We start from the raw sequence: 21,864 nt of genomic DNA, 5'->3' as shown, positions 1-21,864 counted from the left end.
CAATTGCAAGAACATCCGGAATAAACTCAAAAGTCGTTCTGCCATTTTCTGAATTCAACCATCTGTCCTGCCAAACTTGTATTAATTCTTCTTGAACTCTCTTAATTTCTCGTCTGATCCAGCCCCCTACATCAGAAACTTCATCACTTCTAGTCATCACTCTAATTCCTAAACAACTACATTCCTTATTCTTCTTGATACAATAATTTAAGCCAGTTCTCACAATCGCGAGATCCAATGGCATCTTGCCTGCAATAACCTGTAATGCGTCGTTCGAAACTGTACGACAACATCTGGTCATTGTCAGTAACATAAATCTTTGCAACGAAAATAGCTTTCTTCTGAAGTGGATTTTCATAACCTCCTCAAACCACACTGGAGCTGCATACGTAACTAACTGAATAAATACACAATCATAAATGATTGAAGCAGAGCGGCTCCTTAAACCCCAATCAGTTCTCATGATCCTTACTAATTTCCCACATAATCCCTTAACTTTGTTACACAAAAATTCCAAGTGCAAGTTAAACTTCCACCCTTCTTGCAATATTACTCCCAGGTACTTAACCTCCCTGCTGTATGTTATACTTTGGCCATTCATTTTAATTGAGGGATGCCTATTCTGGCTTAGTTTCCCCTTCAATAAAACCATCTTGGTCTTCGACGTACTTATGGTCAATTTCACAATCGACATCCATCCAGAGATTCTTGCCAATTCACGATTTGTATACTCTTCTAAATCTTGCCTCGAATTAGCCTCCACCAGTAAGACCAAGTCATCAGCGTAAGCAATCAATCCAGCATCCAAAAATTCCATGTGAAGAAGTTCGTCCAAAACCAAATTCCACAAAATCGGTCCCAGAACAGAACCTTGAGGACATCCTCTTTCCAGAAAACGGCCTATTCTCACATATTGTCCCTGAACAACTACTCTTCTTGCACTAAAATAACTAACTATAAGTCTATAAATCTTAAAACCACAATTAGATTGTCTAAGTCGTCTCAAAATAGCAGGCCACCATATACTATCGAAGGCCGCTGAAACATCCAAGAAAACGCCTAAGACATATTTCTTGGACGAACAGCGGATAAATGATCCTACCCGCATAATAGCATCGACTGTTCCTAAACCCTTTTTAAATCCAAATTGCCTAGTAGAAGAAAAACCCATCTCATTATATTTGGCCTTAATCAAGTTTACCATTACATTTTCTAGAATCTTTCCCAAGCAAGGCAACAAAGATATTGGACGATAAGAATTTACGCTCGTTAAGGGTAGGTCCACTGCCTTCGGGATAAGCTTGAGCCAAGCGACTTTCCAACAAAGAGGGAAAGTCGCTTCATCTATACATCTCTGAAATAAGTACAACAAAATCTGAGGCCTAAAAAACCAGACCCTCTTTGCAACCTCCACTTCGATCAAATCAGGTCCTGGAGATTTGCACATTTTTAATTTCTCTACTATTAGTTGTATGTCAACAGGATCTAACGTTACTACTTCATTTACGGAGTTATTAGCTAGCCGTAAATACTGCTCATTGTCCAATCTGATATCTTTTTGAAGATCAGTCTCCATAGGACTATCCTTTTGACAAAATTTATCCAAAATCAACTCAATTGCACCATTCCAATTTATGTGTTCCTCGTCATCCCCAATAATGGAACTATATACTACACTTGGAGTAATCTTGCCCATAACGATCTTATAAACCAAACTCCAGGGGTCCTCATTCCCAAACTTAGAAACCAGCTTCTGCCAGGATTCCCTTTTATTTTTATTTATTAGGCTATTATATCTATTACGAAAATATTTATATTTATTTTTCAAATTTTGTATCAATTCTGGACTTCCACTTCTTCGACCTTGTTGAAATAATTTTCTAGCCGAATTTACTTTTCTTCTTAACTCATTCAACTCTTGCGTCCACCAAGGAACGTGTTTAGGATTATATTTCTTGCGTCTCATACTTTTACCACAGACCCACTTCAATCCCTCCTGGATATCCAGTGCAACATCCTCAACAGCCATACTTCTATATCTATGCTGTATATCCTCGGCAAATCTCAAATCCAAAAAATAGTAGAAAAGGTCCCAATCCACATTCCCAAGACTGAATCTCTGTATATCATTGAAGTAACTATCCATACCATGTACTGCATCAAGTTCAAACACTATTGCTCTGTGGTCACTAGTTGTCCATCCATCGACCACCTCCCATGATGATATTCTTCTTGAAAGCCCAGTAGACGCTAAAGTAATGTCAATGAAACTTTCGCCATGAAGCGAACTAAAAGTAGGAAGATGAGAGTCAGAATTTACAACAACAAACCTATTCAAAGAAAGAAAATCTTCCAAAAGCAAGCCACGAGAGTCCGTAACAGAACCTCCCCACAAAACAGATGAAGCATTAGAGTCTAAACAAATTAGGCAATGTTCATCAGGCAATCTCTCGTTTACCAGATCTAAATAATTACTAAAAATGTCAAACGATACCGAAGGTTGGCAATAAAGAGATATTAAGTAAAAAGCACCACTCGGCCCAATGATCTCAACACAAGTCGTAAAAGTACTACACAACCCGTCAATACGAGTCACCGTTAATTCGGAATTTACTACTACGATTGCGGTCCAATTTTCAGTATAATTACCCTGAACAACTCTATTTAAATGCGAATATCCCATCACTATTCCACCAACAACATAAGGCTCTTGCAACACTACTAAATCGAGCTTATGATTAACAATACATTCCCGTACCTGCGAGGCCACCGTTTTCGACCTTTGTGCATTTAACTGCATGATTCTAATTTGCTTATTATACCTTCGATTACGAACCAAACCTATTTGTCGATCCCCACTAATATTAACATTACTAAGCGCCATAGTCCGTACTATTCACAAGTCTATTTACTGCCGCCACATAAGCAGGGCACTCCCTACTATTTATCGAATGATCACAAGGTTTCTTTGCTCTCTTACACAAGACACAATTAGGGTTTTCTTGCCCTTTAGGACAAGTTTTCATTTCATGCCCATCTTCTCCACAATGCCCACAAATCATCATATTCTGTCTACAGTACTTGGCCACATGTCCATACATTTGACACTTGTAACACCTACTAACCATAACAAAATCTTGTACCCTACACGCCCTCCATCCTATAAACAACCTATCTAATTTCCTTAAGAGAGTTCTAACTTCAGGAGAAACTTCTGCCACCCAATTCACCAAGTCCTCCCTCATTCTTCCCGACTTAAATTTCAATTTAAATTTCGATTTAAAGTCTGGACACACGTCAAAAATACTTTCATTTTGCAAAATTATAGCTTCCACAATTTCCTGCTCGGTTAAATTTTTATCTACATCATAAATCAAAATTCGCGGTACTCTTCTTCCCGGCCTATCCATCTTAAAGCCCTTCTCAATCAGTCCTGGATGCCCAATCACCTTCTCAACATCATCTTCTGAAGCCGCCTCAAGCAGAACTCCTCTTGAACCCATTCTTCTGACGTTCTTTATTTTCAATTTATCCGCGACCGGATTTATGATCTTCACTAATTCCTCTTTCGTATTCATAACGCCCTCAGGTGGTCGCACAACAACCAAGGACTTAACCGGTCTTACATCGCGTGCTCCTACACTGATTTTAGGGATCATATCACCCCTAGTGATATCCGCATATGTTGTTTTTTCTCTTTGCACAGGACCCATATTTCCCATGAGCAATTTTAATTCCGCAATACTCCCACAAGTTTCATCTTCCTTCTGCCTAATAGAATCCAACTTGTTATCGATTTCACCAATAGTCTCCACATCTCCTGATTTCTGCAACAATTTCACCACCTTCTCGTTTAACAGATTCATATTTGCAGCCACTTCATGTATGCCTTGTATTACTGTTGCCACATCCTCCTGTATAGGCTTAACCTTCCCAAAAATAATAGTCTCCAATTCCTTTTTCTGAGCTTTAACTAACCCTTCAATCCGCTCAATATCTCCTTGTCTTTGCGCATCGTCACTCTCCAAAATAAACCTGTTCCTTTCCACTTCAGCCTTAATCTTTTCCATGACTAATTTATTTTTCTCCCCAATACCCTCGATCAATTTCGCTTCTAACAAATCTATCCTCTTATTAAAATCACTCTCCTCACTACTCGATAGACTCTTAATCCTTTCCTCGACCGTCAAGACCTTGTTTAGCAACTTACTTATTCGCTCATATTCACTAGCCAAATCATTTTGAGCCTCTAAAATTCTATCAAAACGAGTCATAAAAAACGTCTCATGACGCTCCTTTGAAAAATTCTTTCCGATGTAAGTCTTTAATTCCACAATCGACTCCTCCACGATCTTATTACAATCATCTACTCGACCCCTAAGATCAATCCCGATCCATTCTCTTTTCCTTTTTTCGTGTTCCGGAGAACCTTCTGAAATCGAACGCGCTCTTTTCCCCATTCTAACCGGCGTACAAACTTGTCCCGTACTTACTCCCTCGAACGTTTCTTCCTCTTCACCACCTACTCCGCTAATATCCGATGATTTTAAATATGCCATAATTAAAAAGAATCCAAAACAAATGTCAGCTATCCGCCGGGGTATACCCCCCCCTGTGGCTACCAACCACAAGCGTCAGCGAGTTCCCCCACCGAGCCGGAATACACTATTTTAGGGAAGAAATTCTCAATTCCCCACAGTCCCAGGCCTCTACAACTTACGCTTCAAGGCTCCCGTGCCTTTAACTACACGGGCACTGACACTTGCCGCTTGCCATCGCACGGGGCCTACGGACGCTTCCAGCCAGATCGTCAAAAAACACTTCAAGAGTTCATTCAGGTAAACTCTCCCCGTGCAATCCAACGACCGGACCTTAGACGCCGCAGCACCAGCCCTATATTTAACTTTACCAAAACCAAAATCCTATGAATATCCATCCAGCCTAGACCATAACCAATCAATAGAAAGCGACTAGTTAAACAATCACACACTCAACTATTCGCCCAATTTAGCAAATACCAACAAATCAACAAATATCTCTCATACACTCATACATCAATAACCATACAACTAGTTTATCCAGTGACCCCTGAATGCCACCAGACTACCGATAGTGCCGCCCATACACTACCGGGGATTTTTATTGACATCCATGTCTAGATCCGCCGAGTTTAGTTAACAACAGGGCCACCTCTGGTAGGATGTGGTACTGTTAAACGCCACGCTCGGACGGTCCTGATGAATAGAAGGTGAAGCCTTTACTATTCACCCTGGGAATGGCTCATGGCGCCACCCCTTGACCCCTAGTAGATAGGGACATTCTTTCCCGTCTTCCCGTTCCTATTCAGTACTAGGGGTTCTTTAAGGTCCGTTCCTATCCTTTCGGATATACCAGACCCCCTGTGCAAGCACAAGGTCGTTTTACAAGAGAAGGATGTCACCACCACAGAGAGGCTGAAGTGCTAGGCCTCCCCATGGTAGAAGTGCCCACCCAGGCACTCCCCCGCTTGGCCTCCAATGAGGCGGGTTGAGATCACGCTCAACCAGCGCATGGAGCTGACACACGTCGACTCCACTCCCAGATCGTAGAGAAGGCAAACTCTACTTTAGCTCTGGTCAGCCGCGCCTCCTAGCGAAAGGCACTTCCATCTTATGATGGCTATATGTACTCTAGTTTCTATAGCGGTGTACTTCCGCTCAGCTCATGTCCTAGGACAGCGGAGCTAATGGTTAACCAACGGCCACTACGAATCCTACCGCAATTGCAAGCAATTGGGCTTGGTAATCTGGTACAGCTTGCACCCGTAGTTCAGTACTTCGCTATTGAACTATAGCAGCGTGACTGATCGCACGCTCGATGGACTTACTCCCTTGCCATCTCCTGATTTCAACCCGTTGCCTGAGGGGTCGGGGAACAGTCACCCAGGGACCAAGTCCATGCCCGCAGGCACCTTGGGGGAAAGGAAAGGATTGGATAAGGCAGGATTATGGAAAACCCCACTGTCCGCTTCCAACTATGTACACTGCCCTACAACTATACCCTAACTATATACATATACCTATTTACAAAAATATAACCTAACGAAAAATGTTTACAACTAACCTACCATCTTAACCTAACTTAACTAAACCTAAAACCTTAACCTATGCCACCCCGATATCTATATCCATTCACACCCACCTATATACACCCTAATAAACCCCGTACAGCATCAGCTGCTCCCTGGCCATTTCTCTCAGAAATGGCCACATCTCCTTCTTCGCCCATCCCCTACTTCCCAAGGGCCACCCCAAACCAACCCTCCCCATTTCCCTCATAACCCTCACCCTCTCCCTATCCCCACAAACACATTCTAAAACCTTATGTTTTATGGTATCCATCTTCCCACACAAACACCTCCCATCACCCCCCTTCCCAAACCTTCCCAAATATGACCTTCCCGCCCCATGCTCTGTTACCACCTGCGTGGTGTAATGATCAAAAACCCACCACCTCCCCTCTAACCGCTCCCTAACATCGGGAATAAACTCCGCCACCGGTCGTCCCCTTGTCTCGGCCTCCCACTTGCCTTGCCACTTATCTAAAATCTCCCTTCTTATCCTTCCCTTCATCCCTTTCCGCCCTTCCACCTCCATCTCATCCCTATCTACCACTGTCCCTCCTATCTCTATTTCTACTCCCTTCCTAACGCAGTTAGTAGATAGGGACAGAGGGAATCTCGTTAATCCATTCATGCGCGTCACTAATTAGATGACGAGGCATTTGGCTACCTTAAGAGAGTCATAGTTACTCCCGCCGTTTACCCGCGCTTGCTTGAATTTCTTCACTTTGACATTCAGAGCACTGGGCAGAAATCACATTGCGTCAACACCCGTTGGGGCCATCGCAATGCTTTGTTTTAATTAGACAGTCGGATTCCCCTTGTCCGTGCCAGTTCTGAGTTGACTGTTGAATGTCGGCCGAAGAGATCGTAAGCCAGGTCGACCAGCTAGCAAAAGCCAGCGGTAACCACACGGCTAACGACTCGCAGCAAGGAAGATCCGTGGGTGGCCAAGGCACGGGACCGAGCTCGGATCCAAAAGCGCAGAAACGCAATTTTCTCCTCGCCCAGGCCCGGCACGTTGACACCGCTCCACTTCCCGACCAAGCCCGGCACGACTCAGTCCTCAGAGCCAATCCTTATCCCGAAGTTACGGATCGGATTTGCCGACTTCCCTTACCTACATTATTCTATCGACTAGAGGCTATTGACCTTGGAGACCTGCTGCGGATATGGGTACGAGCCGGCGCGGGGTTCCTCGTGGCCCTCTCCCGGATTTTCAAGGTCCGTAGGGAAGATCCGGACACCGCCGTAACTGCGGTGCTCTTCGCGTTCCAAACCCTATCTCCCTGCTAGAGGTTTCCAGGGAACTCGAACGCTTATAGAGAAGAGACAACTCTCTCCGAATTTCCCTACGGCGTCTCCGGGTCTTGTCGGGTTACCCCGACGAGTTCTCAAATGAGAGCCCGATTTGGAACGGTTCCGCTGCCGGGTTCCGGAATAGGAACCGGATTCCCTTTCGCCCAGATAGCGCCAAACATTTAATAAAAAAAAATTATTTAACGGGCGCATATCGCTTCGGATTTCTCCTAGGGCTTAGGATCGACTGACTCTTGTGCAACAGCTGTTCACAAGAAACCCTTCTCCACATCAGTCCTCCAGGGCCTCGCTGGAGTATTTGCTACTACCACCAAGATCTGCACCAGCGACGGCTCCAGGCGGGCTCTCGCCCAGACCCTTCTGCGCTCATCGCCGCGGCCCTCTTACTCATCAAGACATAATGATGATATAGTAATAAACTTTGTAATTAACAATACTGCAGTCAAGACTACAACATTAATTAACACACAGCTTATTAATCATCTTTGTCATTGACGGCAGAGTATAGGCACGACGCTACAGCGCCATCCATTTTCAGGGCTAGTTGCTTCGGCAGGTGAGTTGTTACACACTCCTTAGCGGATTCCAACTTCCATGGCCACCGTCCTGCTGTCTTAAGCAACCAACGCCTTTCATGGTTTCACATGAGCGTCAATTTAGGCGCCTTAACTCTGCGTTTGGTTCATCCCACAGCGCCAGTTCTGCTTACCAAAATTGGCCCACTTGGCACTCTGATCCTATTCCCACGGCTTCACTTTTAAGAAAGCCGGGGATCTCATCTATTTGGAGTTTGAGAATAGGTTGAGGTCGTTTCGACCCCAATGCCTCTAATCATTCGCTCTACCGGATGAGACTCGTCTCAACCGAGTGCAAGCTATCCTGAGGGAAACTTCAGAGGGAACCAGCTACTAGATGGTTCGATTGGTCTTTCGCCCCTATACCCAGCTCCGACGATCGATTTGCACGTCAGAATCGCTGCGGACCTCCACCAGGGTTTCCCCTGGCTTCGTCCTGGCCAGGCATAGTTCACCATCTTTCGGGTATCAGCGTGTACGCTATAGGTGCGCATTGACTTGCAAAGCAAGAATCAAGCGCCCTGGGAATGCGGGAAAATCTTATACATTGCTGCACAATATTTTCCATCTTCCCTAAAGTAGAGAATGTAAAAATTTACAAAACTCCAACTCTTTACTTTCATTTTGCCTATGGGTTTATAGGCCCAATGACTTGCGTACACGCTAAACTCCTTGGTCCGTGTTTCAAGACGGGTCGGATAAGAGCCTGAACCTGAATCGCTGCCGACCGGTGATAATAAGCACAGTCCTAGGAACAGTTTACCAACAGTAGGCGGAATAGTTAACCGGTTAAAAATCCGAATTGAAACTATTTTTTACCAACCCACTTGCAAACAGCCATATTTTAGGACACTTTCCATTATATATATTTTTACATATATATAATTTCATGTGGCTCAACACCATAATTCGTTACTGTCAATTTTATCCAGTATATAAAACGGCTAAAACTGTTTTAAAGAAAATACCTTAACGGTATAACTTAGAACAGACATAATAGCCAAATACTTAGAATATTTATTGACAGGTCACAACGTCCTACTAAGGGAGAAGTGCGGTCCACCATTACCCTTGCTATTCAAATGAGAGCGACCAAACCCACTATCACAGCTGTTACACTGAATAGGGCGAGAGGCCATCTCAAATCATTTAAAAGTTGAGCAAATGGTAAGACGTGAATCTCCCCTTCCGGATATTCAGGTCTTTTCCGTTTACCCCTGAGCGGTTTCACGTACTCTTGAACTCTCTCTTCAAAGTTCTTTTCAACTTTCCCTCACGGTACTTGTTCGCTATCGGTCTCGTGGTTGTATTTAGCCTTAGATGGAGTTTACCACCTACTTAGGGCTGCACTCTCAAGCAACCCGACTCTAAGGAGAGGCCCACCCGAAATAGACATTTGCCAACAACGGGCCTGGCACCCTCTCGGGACCGTGGCCTCGTTCAAGATGGACTTGGGCGAAATGCACATATCTTGGGGTTAATTGAGCCCTCCCAAACACTACATTTCCCTAAAAGCAATGCTTTTGGGATTCAGTGCTGGGCTAATCCCTGTTCACTCGCAGCTACTAAGGGAATCCCTGTTGGTTTCTTTTCCACCGCTTACTAATATGCTTAAATTCAGCGGGGAATCCCACCTAATCTGAGGTCGAAATATTTTTTTAATTTTTTTTCTTTCCTTTCTTGCAAAAAATTACTTTGTTCTATAATTGCCTTTAATATAGTTAACATTAATAACAAATCTAATTACCTGGGATTTATAGTATAATTGAAAAAATTTCCATTTATTTATAAAATTTAGCAGCAAATTTACAAGTAAAACTTTATTAGTGGATCAAGTTTTTCTTTTTTTTTACAAATAGGGAATAGAAAAAAATTCGCCTAGACTATATCTAACTAGCGAAAATTTATTAAATTCTTTTCCCTTTGTAATTGTAAAAAAATTGAAACAAAGAAAAATTATCTTTTTTTCACCACTTAATACTTGCAATAAAATTATATTGCCACTAACCAGGTTATAGATTTTTAACATTATTGATTGTTTAAAAAACTATATTTACATTATAGAAAGCAATTTTTAAGTAATGACAAGAAAAAGGGAAAAAAAAAATAAATTATAAAGTATTTAAAAATGCTGAATTACTATAAAAAAAGATGTGTACTTTTTATAGAAAAAAACAGGACATTTCATTTTTTTTCATATCCTTTTTCCTTTAAAAAAAAGTTATATAGCAAAAACCCCAATATACAAATATACTTTGTGTGTGAGAGGCTTGCTGCTACTACTAGTTTTAAAGAAAAAAAATAATGGGATGAAAAAAAAACTTGCGCGCACTATTTTTATATAAAAAATATATGCTAGCAATTATTTAACGACCCTCAGACAGGCGTGGCCCTTGGATAGAATCCCAGGGCCGCAATGTGCGTTCAAAATGTCGATGTTCATGTGTCCTGCAGTTCACATGACGACGCGCAGTTTGCTGCGTCTTTCATCGACCCACGAGCCGAGTGATCCGCCGCTCAGGGTAATAATTTTGTTTTAAAAAATAATTGAAACTTTTCTTTTTTTATAAATTTTAATATTTAACCTTATAAGGTTAATATTAAAAAATAAATTATTAACTTTCACGCAAATATGGTTGGAAAATTAAATCTACCATAAATGCAAGAACTAAATAATTTTTTTTCTTTATTAATGATCCTTCCGCAGGTTCACCTACGGAAACCTTGTTACGACTTTTACTTCCTCTAAATGATCAAGTTTGGTCATCTTTCCAGCGTACATCAATACCAACAAAGTTAATAAAGAATAACCGCCAGTCCGAAGACCTCACTAAATCATTCAATCGGTAGTAGCGACGGGCGGTGTGTACAAAGGGCAGGGACGTAATCAACGCGAGCTTATGACTCGCGCTTACTGGGAATTCCTCGTTCATGGGGAACAATTGCAAGCCCCAATTCCTAGCACGAAGGAGGTTCAGCGGGTTACCCGGGCCTTTCGGCCAGGGAAGTACACGCTGATTCCTTCAGTGTAGCGCGCGTGCGGCCCAGGACATCTAAGGGCATCACAGACCTGTTATTGCTCAATCTCGTGCGGCTGTAAGCCGCCTGTCCCTTTAAGAAGAATAAGTGTCGCCGGTAGCATTGATACCGGTATCGTCTAGTTAATAGGCTAGAGTCTCGTTCGTTATCGGAATTAACCAGACAAATCGATCCACCAACTAAGAACGGCCATGCACCACTACCCACTGAATCAAGAAAGAGCTATCAATCTGTCAATCCTTCCAATGTCCTGGCCTGGTGAGGTTTCCCGTGTTGAGTCAAATTAAGCCGCAGGCTCCACTCCTGGTGGTGCCCTTCCGTCAATTCCTTTAAGTTTCAGCTTTGCAACCATACTTCCCCCGGAACCCAAAAGCTTTGGTTTCCCGGGTAGAAGCTCCCCGCCGAGTCATTAAAGGAACATCGGCGGATCGCTGGCTGGCATCGTTTATGGTTAGAACTAGGGCGGTATCTAATCGCCTTCGAACCTCTAACTTTCGTTCTTGATCAATTAAGACATACTTGGCAAATGCTTTCGCTCTAGTGCGTCTTGCGACGATCCAAGAATTTCACCTCTAACGTCGCAATACGAATGCCCCCGCCAGTCCACATTGATCATTACCTCATATTCCTAAAACCAACAAAATAGAACCGAGGTCCTGTTTTATCATTCCATGCACCACTATTCAGGCAGATATTTCAGCCTGCTTTAAGCACTCTAATTTGTTCAAAGTGAACGTGTCGGCCTACCTCGACACTCGTTTAAGAGCACCGAAGTAGGAGAGATCGGCCAACAAAAGTACACACGACGCTAACATCGGCCTTTAAAAGCCTAATGCAGCATCGTGGACCCTGTTCACCACCGACAGGACATGCCGCGAACATGCCAGTTACACCGACAGGCGGCGAACCGACAGCGCGGCACGCAGAACCAACTACGAGCTTTTTAACCGCAACAACTTTAATATACGCTATTGGAGCTGGAATTACCGCGGCTGCTGGCACCAGACTTGCCCTCCAATGGATCCTTGTTAAAGGATTTAAAGTGTACTCATTCCGATTACGGGGCCTCAATAGAGTCCCGTATCGTTATTTTTTGTCACTACCTCCCCGTGCCGGGAGTGGGTAATTTGCGTGCCTGCTGCCTTCCTTGGATGTGGTAGCCGTTTCTCAGGCTCCCTCTCCGGAATCGAACCCTGATTCCCCGTTACCCGTGAGGGCCATGGTAGACACAGAGTCTACCATCGACAGCTGATAAGTCAGGCGTTTGAAAGAGATGTCGTCAGTACGGTGACTGTACGATCACAAGTGTTATCTAGATTCACCAAAACAACGCCCAGACAAGCCGGGCGAATGGTTTTGATCTAATAAAAGCGTCCTTTCCATTTCTGGTCCGGACTTAGTTGCATGTATTAGCTCTAGAATTACCACAGTTATCCACGTACGAAACGTGAAAACTCTAGTAAATTAAAACTGGTTTACTGAGCCCTTTGCGGTTTCACTTTAATTTAGTATGTACTGACACTTGCATGGCTTAAGCTTTGAGACAAGCATATGACTACTGGCAGGATCAACCAGAGAGTTTTTAAATCCTCCTTTAGAGAACATATAAAAACAATCTTGAAGATTTTTCTTTTATTATAGTTTTAAATTTTGCTAATAAAAAATAAAACATTTATAATAAAAGTTTGTTTTCGATTACAAATAATGATAAATTTTTTTATGAGGAAAAAAATATTCCCCACAAAATACAAGACTATTCAACTTTTTGTTTCCTTTTTCCAAATTTAGCATTATTGCGAAAAATAAAATTTTCTTACTTTAAAAATAAAAATTAGTTTTATTAACAAAATCTTTCTAACTTTAAAATATTATATGTAATATATATAAAGAAGAAAATTTGTCGCCAAACTATTTTTTATATTATAGGTAACCAGTTTGCCGCTATATATTTTCTATGTGAATGTTGCAAAGAACAAACACACAACGGCTATAGCTGTAACACAAATTATACTAGCAATAATAAAAATTAAAAGTAGTAGGTAATAGAATTTCTACCTGCTTGCTGTAAGCAACAACAACACATAAGCAGGTAGAATGCACCATTCTTAAACATATAACTATCTAAACTAGTTTACCATGTATATATATTTTTTGAAAATATATATCGTACATATAATCTTTTACACACGTTTGTATATACAAATACTTGAAAAGAACATATTAAAATATATATGTAATCTCATCAAAATTATATAAATTTTTTTAAAAAAGAAATAAAATTCTAAAAGTATACATTCTAATGTATACATTGTAGTTTTAAAAAACGAATATATCTGTTAGTTTACAATGTATACTTTTAATAATTATTAATTTGGATGTGTGTGTTATTTAGGCTTTATTTTCTTTTAAATTCTTAATTTTTAAAAATCTACATTTTATACTTCTATTGATAATTTTGTCTGTCTGTCTGAAATTCTAATGTATACATTGTACGTTTAAAAATTTTTTTTTAAAGTTAATTTACAATGCATACTTTTGTATTTACAAGTTCACTTTTACAATGTACACTTTTATTATATATTTTTTAGTTTTTTTTTTTTTTTTTATCTACTTTACAATGTATACTTTTATTGCTAAATTTGTCTAAAAGTATACATTCAAATGGTATACATTGTACGTTTAAATAAATAATTTTCTTGTTAGTTTACAATGTATACTTTTAAAAAAATAATAATAATAATCACTTTTAATCGAGTGTTTAAAAGTTTACTTTTACAATGTATTATATATATTTTGTGTAATTTAAATTTTTTAAAAATTTATTTTACACTGTATACTTTTATTGCTAAATTTGTTTTTAAAGTATACATTGTACGTTTGAATAAATAACTTTCTTGTTAGTTTACAATGTATACTTTTAAAAAAATAATAATAATAATCACTTTTAATCGAGTGTTTAAAAGTTTACTTTTACAATGTATTATATATATTTTGTGTAATTTAAATTTTTTAAAAATTTATTTTACAATGTATACTTTTATTGCTAAATTTGTTTTTAAAGTATACATTGTACGTTTGAATAAATAACCTTCTTGTTAGTTTACAATGTATACTTTAAAAAAAAAAAAAAAAATAATAATAATCACTTTTAATCGAGTGTTTAAAAGTTTACTTTTACAATGTATTATATATATTTTGTGTAATTTAAATTTTTTAAAAATTTATTTTACACTGTATACTTTTATTGCTAAATTTGTTTTTAAAGTATACATTGTACGTTTGAATAAATAACTTTCTTGTTAGTTTACAATGTATACTTTTAAAAAAATAATAATAATAATCACTTTTAATCGAGTGTTTAAAAGTTTACTTTTACAATGTATTATATATATTTTGTGTAATTTAAATTTTTTAAAAATTTATTTTACAATGTATACTTTTATTGCTAAATTTGTTTTTAAAGTATACATTGTACGTTTGAATAAATAACTTTCTTGTTAGTTTACAATGTATACTTTTAAAAAAATAATAATAATAATCACTTTTAATCGAGTGTTTAAAAGTTTACTTTTACAATGTATTATATATATTTTGTGTAATTTAAATTTTTTAAAAATTTATTTTACACTGTATACTTTTATTGCTAAATTTGTTTTTAAAGTATACATTGTACGTTTGAATAAATAACTTTCTTGTTAGTTTACAATGTATACTTTTAAAAAAATAATAATAATAATCACTTTTAATCGAGTGTTTAAAAGTTTACTTTTACAATGTATTATATATATTTTGTGTAATTTAAATTTTTTAAAAATTTATTTTACAATGTATACTTTTATTGCTAAATTTGTTTTTAAAGTATACATTGTACGTTTGAATAAATAACCTTCTTGTTAGTTTACAATGTATACTTTAAAAAAAAAAAAATAATAATAATAATCACTTTTAATCGAGTGTTTAAAAGTTTACTTTTACAATGTATTATATATATTTTGTGTAATTTAAATTTTTTAAAAATTTATTTTACACTGTATACTTTTATTGCTAAATTTGTTTTTAAAGTATACATTGTACGTTTAAAAATTTTTTTTTAAAGTTAATTTACAATGCATACTTTTGTATTTACAAGTTCACTTTTACAATGTACACTTTTATTATATATTTTTTAGTTTTTTTTTTTTTTTTTATCTACTTTACAATGTATACTTTTATTGCTAAATTTGTCTAAAAGTATACATTCAAATGGTATACATTGTACGTTTAAATAAATAATTTTCTTGTTAGTTTACAATGTATACTTTTAAAAAAATAATAATAATAATCACTTTTAATCGAGTGTTTAAAAGTTTACTTTTACAATGTATTATATATATTTTGTGTAATTTAAATTTTTTAAAAATTTATTTTACACTGTATACTTTTATTGCTAAATTTGTTTTTAAAGTATACATTGTACGTTTGAATAAATAACTTTCTTGTTAGTTTACAATGTATACTTTTAAAAAAATAATAATAATAATCACTTTTAATCGAGTGTTTAAAAGTTTACTTTTACAATGTATTATATATATTTTGTGTAATTTAAATTTTTTAAAAATTTATTTTACAATGTATACTTTTATTGCTAAATTTGTTTTTAAAGTATACATTGTACGTTTGAATAAATAACCTTCTTGTTAGTTTACAATGTATACTTTAAAAAAAAAAAAAAAAATAATAATAATCACTTTTAATCGAGTGTTTAAAAGTTTACTTTTACAATGTATTATATATATTTTGTGTAATTTAAATTTTTTAAAAATTTATTTTACACTGTATACTTTTATTGCTAAATTTGTTTTTAAAGTATACATTGTACGTTTGAATAAATAACTTTCTTGTTAGTTTACAATGTATACTTTTAAAAAAATAATAATAATAATCACTTTTAATCGAGTGTTTAAAAGTTTACTTTTACAATGTATTATATATATTTTGTGTAATTTAAATTTTTTAAAAATTTATTTTACAATGTATACTTTTATTGCTAAATTTGTTTTTAAAGTATACATTGTACGTTTGAATAAATAACTTTCTTGTTAGTTTACAATGTATACTTTTAAAAAAATAATAATAATAATCACTTTTAATCGAGTGTTTAAAAGTTTACTTTTACAATGTATTATATATATTTTGTGTAATTTAAATTTTTTAAAAATTTATTTTACAATGTATACTTTTATTGCTAAATTTGTTTTTAAAGTATACATTGTACGTTTGAATAAATAACCTTCTTGTTAGTTTACAATGTATACTTTAAAAAAAAAAAAAAAATAATAATAATCACTTTTAATCGAGTGTTTAAAAGTTTACTTTTACAATGTATTATATATATTTTGTGTAATTTAAATTTTTTAAAATTTATTTTACACTGTATACTTTTATTGCTAAATTTGTTTTTAAAGTATACATTGTACGTTTGAATAAATAACTTTCTTGTTAGTTTACAATGTATACTTTTAAAAAATAATAATAATAATCACTTTTAATCGAGTGTTTAAAAGTTTACTTTTACAATGTATTATATATATTTTGTGTAATTTAAATTTTTTAAAAATTTATTTTACAATGTATACTTTTATTGCTAAATTTGTTTTTAAAGTATACATTGTACGTTTGAATAAATAACTTTCTTGTTAGTTTACAATGTATACTTTTAAAAAAATAATAATAATAATCACTTTTAATCGAGTGTTTAAAAGTTTACTTTTACAATGTATTATATATATTTTGTGTAATTTAAATTTTTTAAAAATTTATTTTACACTGTATACTTTTATTGCTAAATTTGTTTTAAAGTATACATTGTACGTTTGAATAAATAACTTTCTTGTTAGTTTACAATGTATACTTTTAAAAAAATAATAATAATAATCACTTTTAATCGAGTGTTTAAAAGTTTACTTTTACAATGTATTATATATATTTTGTGTAATTTAAATTTTTTAAAAATTTATTTTACAATGTATACTTTTATTGCTAAATTTGTTTTTAAAGTATACATTGTACGTTTGAATAAATAACCTTCTTGTTAGTTTACAATGTATACTTTAAAAAAAAAAAAATAATAATAATAATCACTTTTAATCGAGTGTTTAAAAGTTTACTTTTACAATGTATTATATATATTTTGTGTAATTTAAAATTTTTTAAAAATTTATTTTACACTGTATACTTTTATTGCTAAATTTGTTTTTAAAGTATACATTGTACGTTTGAATAAATAACTTTCTTGTTAGTTTACAATGTATACTTTTAAAAAAATAATAATAATAATCACTTTTAATCGAGTGTTTAAAAGTTTACTTTTACAATGTATTATATATATTTTGTGTAATTTAAATTTTTTAAAAATTTATTTTACAATGTATACTTTTATTGCTAAATTTGTTTTTAAAGTATACATTGTACGTTTGAATAAATAACTTTCTTGTTAGTTTACAATGTATACTTTTAAAAAAATAATAATAATAATCACTTTTAATCGAGTGTTTAAAAGTTTACTTTTACAATGTATTATATATATTTTGTGTAATTTAAATTTTTTAAAAATTTATTTTACACTGTATACTTTTATTGCTAAATTTGTTTTTAAAGTATACATTGTACGTTTGAATAAATAACTTTCTTGTTAGTTTACAATGTATACTTTTAAAAAAATAATAATAATAATCACTTTTAATCGAGTGTTTAAAAGTTTACTTTTACAATGTATTATATATATTTTGTGTAATTTAAATTTTTTAAAAATTTATTTTACAATGTATACTTTTATTGCTAAATTTGTTTTTAAAGTATACATTGTACGTTTGAATAAATAACCTTCTTGTTAGTTTACAATGTATACTTTAAAAAAAAAAAAATAATAATAATAATCACTTTTAATCGAGTGTTTAAAAGTTTACTTTTACAATGTATTATATATATTTTGTGTAATTTAAATTTTTTAAAAATTTATTTTACACTGTATACTTTTATTGCTAAATTTGTTTTTAAAGTATACATTGTACGTTTGAATAAATAACTTTCTTGTTAGTTTACAATGTATACTTTTAAAAAAATAATAATAATAATCACTTTTAATCGAGTGTTTAAAAGTTTACTTTTACAATGTATTATATATATTTTGTGTAATTTAAATTTTTTAAAAATTTATTTTACAATGTATACTTTTATTGCTAAATTTGTTTTTAAAGTATACATTGTACGTTTGAATAAATAACTTTCTTGTTAGTTTACAATGTATACTTTTAAAAAAATAATAATAATAATCACTTTTAATCGAGTGTTTAAAAGTTTACTTTTACAATGTATTATATATATTTTGTGTAATTTAAATTTTTTAAAAATTTATTTTACACTGTATACTTTTATTGCTAAATTTGTTTTTAAAGTATACATTGTACGTTTGAATAAATAACTTTCTTGTTAGTTTACAATGTATACTTTTAAAAAAATAATAATAATAATCACTTTTAATCGAGTGTTTAAAAGTTTACTTTTACAATGTATTATATATATTTTGTGTAATTTAAATTTTTTAAAAATTTATTTTACAATGTATACTTTTATTGCTAAATTTGTTTTTAAAGTATACATTGTACGTTTGAATAAATAACTTTCTTGTTAGTTTACAATGTATACTTTTAAAAAAATAATAATAATAATCACTTTTAATCGAGTGTTTAAAAGTTTACTTTTACAATGTATTATATATATTTTGTGTAATTTAAATTTTTTAAAAATTTATTTTACACTGTATACTTTTATTGCTAAATTTGTTTTTAAAGTATACATTGTACGTTTGAATAAATAACTTTCTTGTTAGTTTACAATGTATACTTTTAAAAAAATAATAATAATAATCACTTTTAATCGAGTGTTTAAAAGTTTACTTTTACAATGTATTATATATATTTTGTGTAATTTAAATTTTTTAAAAATTTATTTTACAATGTATACTTTTATTGCTAAATTTGTTTTTAAAGTATACATTGTACGTTTGAATAAATAACCTTCTTGTTAGTTTACAATGTATACTTTAAAAAAAAAAAAATAATAATAATAATCACTTTTAATCGAGTGTTTAAAAGTTTACTTTTACAATGTATTATATATATTTTGTGTAATTTAAATTTTTTAAAAATTTATTTTACACTGTATACTTTTATTGCTAAATTTGTTTTTAAAGTATACATTGTACGTTTGAATAAATAACTTTCTTGTTAGTTTACAATGTATACTTTTAAAAAAATAATAATAATAATCACTTTTAATCGAGTGTTTAAAAGTTTACTTTTACAATGTATTATATATATTTTGTGTAATTTAAATTTTTTAAAAATTTATTTTACAATGTATACTTTTATTGCTAAATTTGTTTTTAAAGTATACATTGTACGTTTGAATAAATAACTTTCTTGTTAGTTTACAATGTATACTTTTAAAAAAAATAATAATAATAATCACTTTTAATCGAGTGTTTAAAAGTTTACTTTTACAATGTATTATATATATTTTGTGTAATTTAAATTTTTTAAAAATTTATTTTACACTGTATACTTTTATTGCTAAATTTGTTTTTAAAGTATACATTGTACGTTTGAATAAATAACTTTCTTGTTAGTTTACAATGTATACTTTTAAAAAAATAATAATAATAATCACTTTTAATCGAGTGTTTAAAAGTTTACTTTTACAATGTATTATATATATTTTGTGTAATTTAAATTTTTTAAAAATTTATTTTACAATGTATACTTTTATTGCTAAATTTGTTTTTAAAGTATACATTGTACGTTTGAATAAATAACCTTCTTGTTAGTTTACAATGTATACTTTTAAAAAAAATAATAATAATAATCACTTTTAATCGAGTGTTTAAAAGTTTACTTTTACAATGTATTATATATATTTTGTGTAATTTAAATTTTTTAAAAATTTATTTTACACTGTATACTTTTATTGCTAAATTTGTTTTTAAAGTATACATTGTACGTTTGAATAAATAACTTTCTTGTTAGTTTACAATGTATACTTTTAAAAAAATAATAATAATAATCACTTTTAATCGAGTGTTTAAAAGTTTACTTTTACAATGTATTATATATATTTTGTGTAATTTAAATTTTTTAAAAATTTATTTTACAATGTATACTTTTATTGCTAAATTTGTTTTTAAAGTATACATTGTACGTTTGAATAAATAACCTTCTTGTTAGTTTACAATGTATACTTTAAAAAAAAAAAATAATAATAATAATCACTTTTAATCGAGTGTTTAAAAGTTTACTTTTACAATGTATTATATATATTTTGTGTAATTTAAATTTTTTAAAAATTTATTTTACACTGTATACTTTTATTGCTAAATTTGTTTTTAAAGTATACATTGTACGTTTGAATAAATAACTTTCTTGTTAGTTTACAATGTATACTTTTAAAAAATAATAATAATAATCACTTTTAATCGAGTGTTTAAAAGTTTACTTTTACAATGTATTATATATATTTTGTGTAATTTAAATTTTTTAAAAATTTATTTTACAATGTATACTTTTATTGCTAAATTTGTTTTTAAAGTATACATTGTACGTTTGAATAAATAACTTTCTTGTTAGTTTACAATGTATACTTTTAAAAAAATAATAATAATAATCACTTTTAATCGAGTGTTTAAAAGTTTACTTTTACAATGTATTATATATATTTTGTGTAATTTAAATTTTTTAAAAATTTATTTTACACTGTATACTTTTATTGCTAAATTTGTTTTTAAAGTATACATTGTACGTTTGAATAAATAACTTTCTTGTTAGTTTACAATGTATACTTTTAAAAAAATAATAATAATAATCACTTTTAATCGAGTGTTTAAAAGTTTACTTTTACAATGTATTATATATATTTTGTGTAATTTAAATTTTTAAAAATTTATTTTACAATGTATACTTTTATTGCTAAATTTGTTTTTTAAAGTATACATTGTACGTTTGAATAAATAACCTTTCTTGTAGTTTACAATGTATACTTTTAAAAAAAATAATAATAATAATCACTTTTAATCGAGTGTTTAAAAGTTTACTTTTACAATGTATTATATATATTTTGTGTAATTTAAATTTTTTAAAAATTTATTTTACACTGTATACTTTTATTGCTAAATTTGTTTTTAAAGTATACATTGTACGTTTGAATAAATAACTTCTTGTTAGTTTACAATGTATACTTTTAAAAAAATAATAATAATAATCACTTTTAATCGAGTGTTTAAAAGTTTACTTTTACAATGTATTATATATATTTTGTGTAATTTAAATTTTTTAAAAATTTATTTTACAATGTATACTTTTATTGCTAAATTTGTTTTTAAAGTATACATTGTACGTTTGAATAAATAACTTTCTTGTTAGTTTACAATGTATACTTTTAAAAAAATAATAATAATAATCACTTTTAATCGAGTGTTTAAAAGTTTACTTTTACAATGTATTATATATATTTTGTGTAATTTAAATTTTTTAAAATTTATTTTACACTGTATACTTTTATTGCTAAATTTGTTTTTAAAGTATACATTGTACGTTTGAATAAATAACTTTCTTGTTAGTTTACAATGTATACTTTTAAAAAAATAATTAATAATAATCACTTTTAATCGAGTGTTTAAAAGTTTACTTTTACAATGTATTATATATATTTTGTGTAATTTAAATTTTTTAAAAATTTATTTACAATGTATACTTTTATTGCTAAATTTGTTTTTAAAGTATACATTGTACGTTTGAATAA

The 21,864-nt window shown here is 32.0% G+C and overlaps 2 non-coding genes and 1 pseudogene across 2 annotated transcripts; all 3 read right to left on the bottom strand.

Moving 5' to 3' along the window:
• Window positions 1-6,669: 6,669 nt before the first annotated feature.
• LOC141452119 (large subunit ribosomal RNA) lies at window positions 6,670-9,643 on the bottom strand (annotated as a pseudogene).
• Window positions 9,644-10,365: 722 nt separating this feature from the next.
• LOC141452117 (5.8S ribosomal RNA) lies at window positions 10,366-10,520 on the bottom strand. Its single transcript, XR_012457231.1, has one exon. It is a non-coding gene; the product is annotated as a 5.8S ribosomal RNA (ribosomal RNA).
• Window positions 10,521-10,685: 165 nt separating this feature from the next.
• Window positions 10,686-12,612, bottom strand: LOC141452118 (small subunit ribosomal RNA). Its single transcript, XR_012457232.1, has one exon. It is a non-coding gene; the product is annotated as a small subunit ribosomal RNA (ribosomal RNA).
• Between the last annotated feature and the right edge of the window lie 9,252 nt (window positions 12,613-21,864).

The sequence above is a fragment of the Rhodnius prolixus genome, unplaced genomic scaffold (genome assembly GCF_049639745.1).
Source record: "Rhodnius prolixus isolate KJV_2025 unplaced genomic scaffold, Rpr scaffold_62, whole genome shotgun sequence".
NCBI lineage: Eukaryota > Metazoa > Arthropoda > Insecta > Hemiptera > Reduviidae > Rhodnius > Rhodnius prolixus.
Note: the sequence above shows the minus strand (reverse complement) of the source record. Positions and strands in the feature narration are given on the sequence as shown.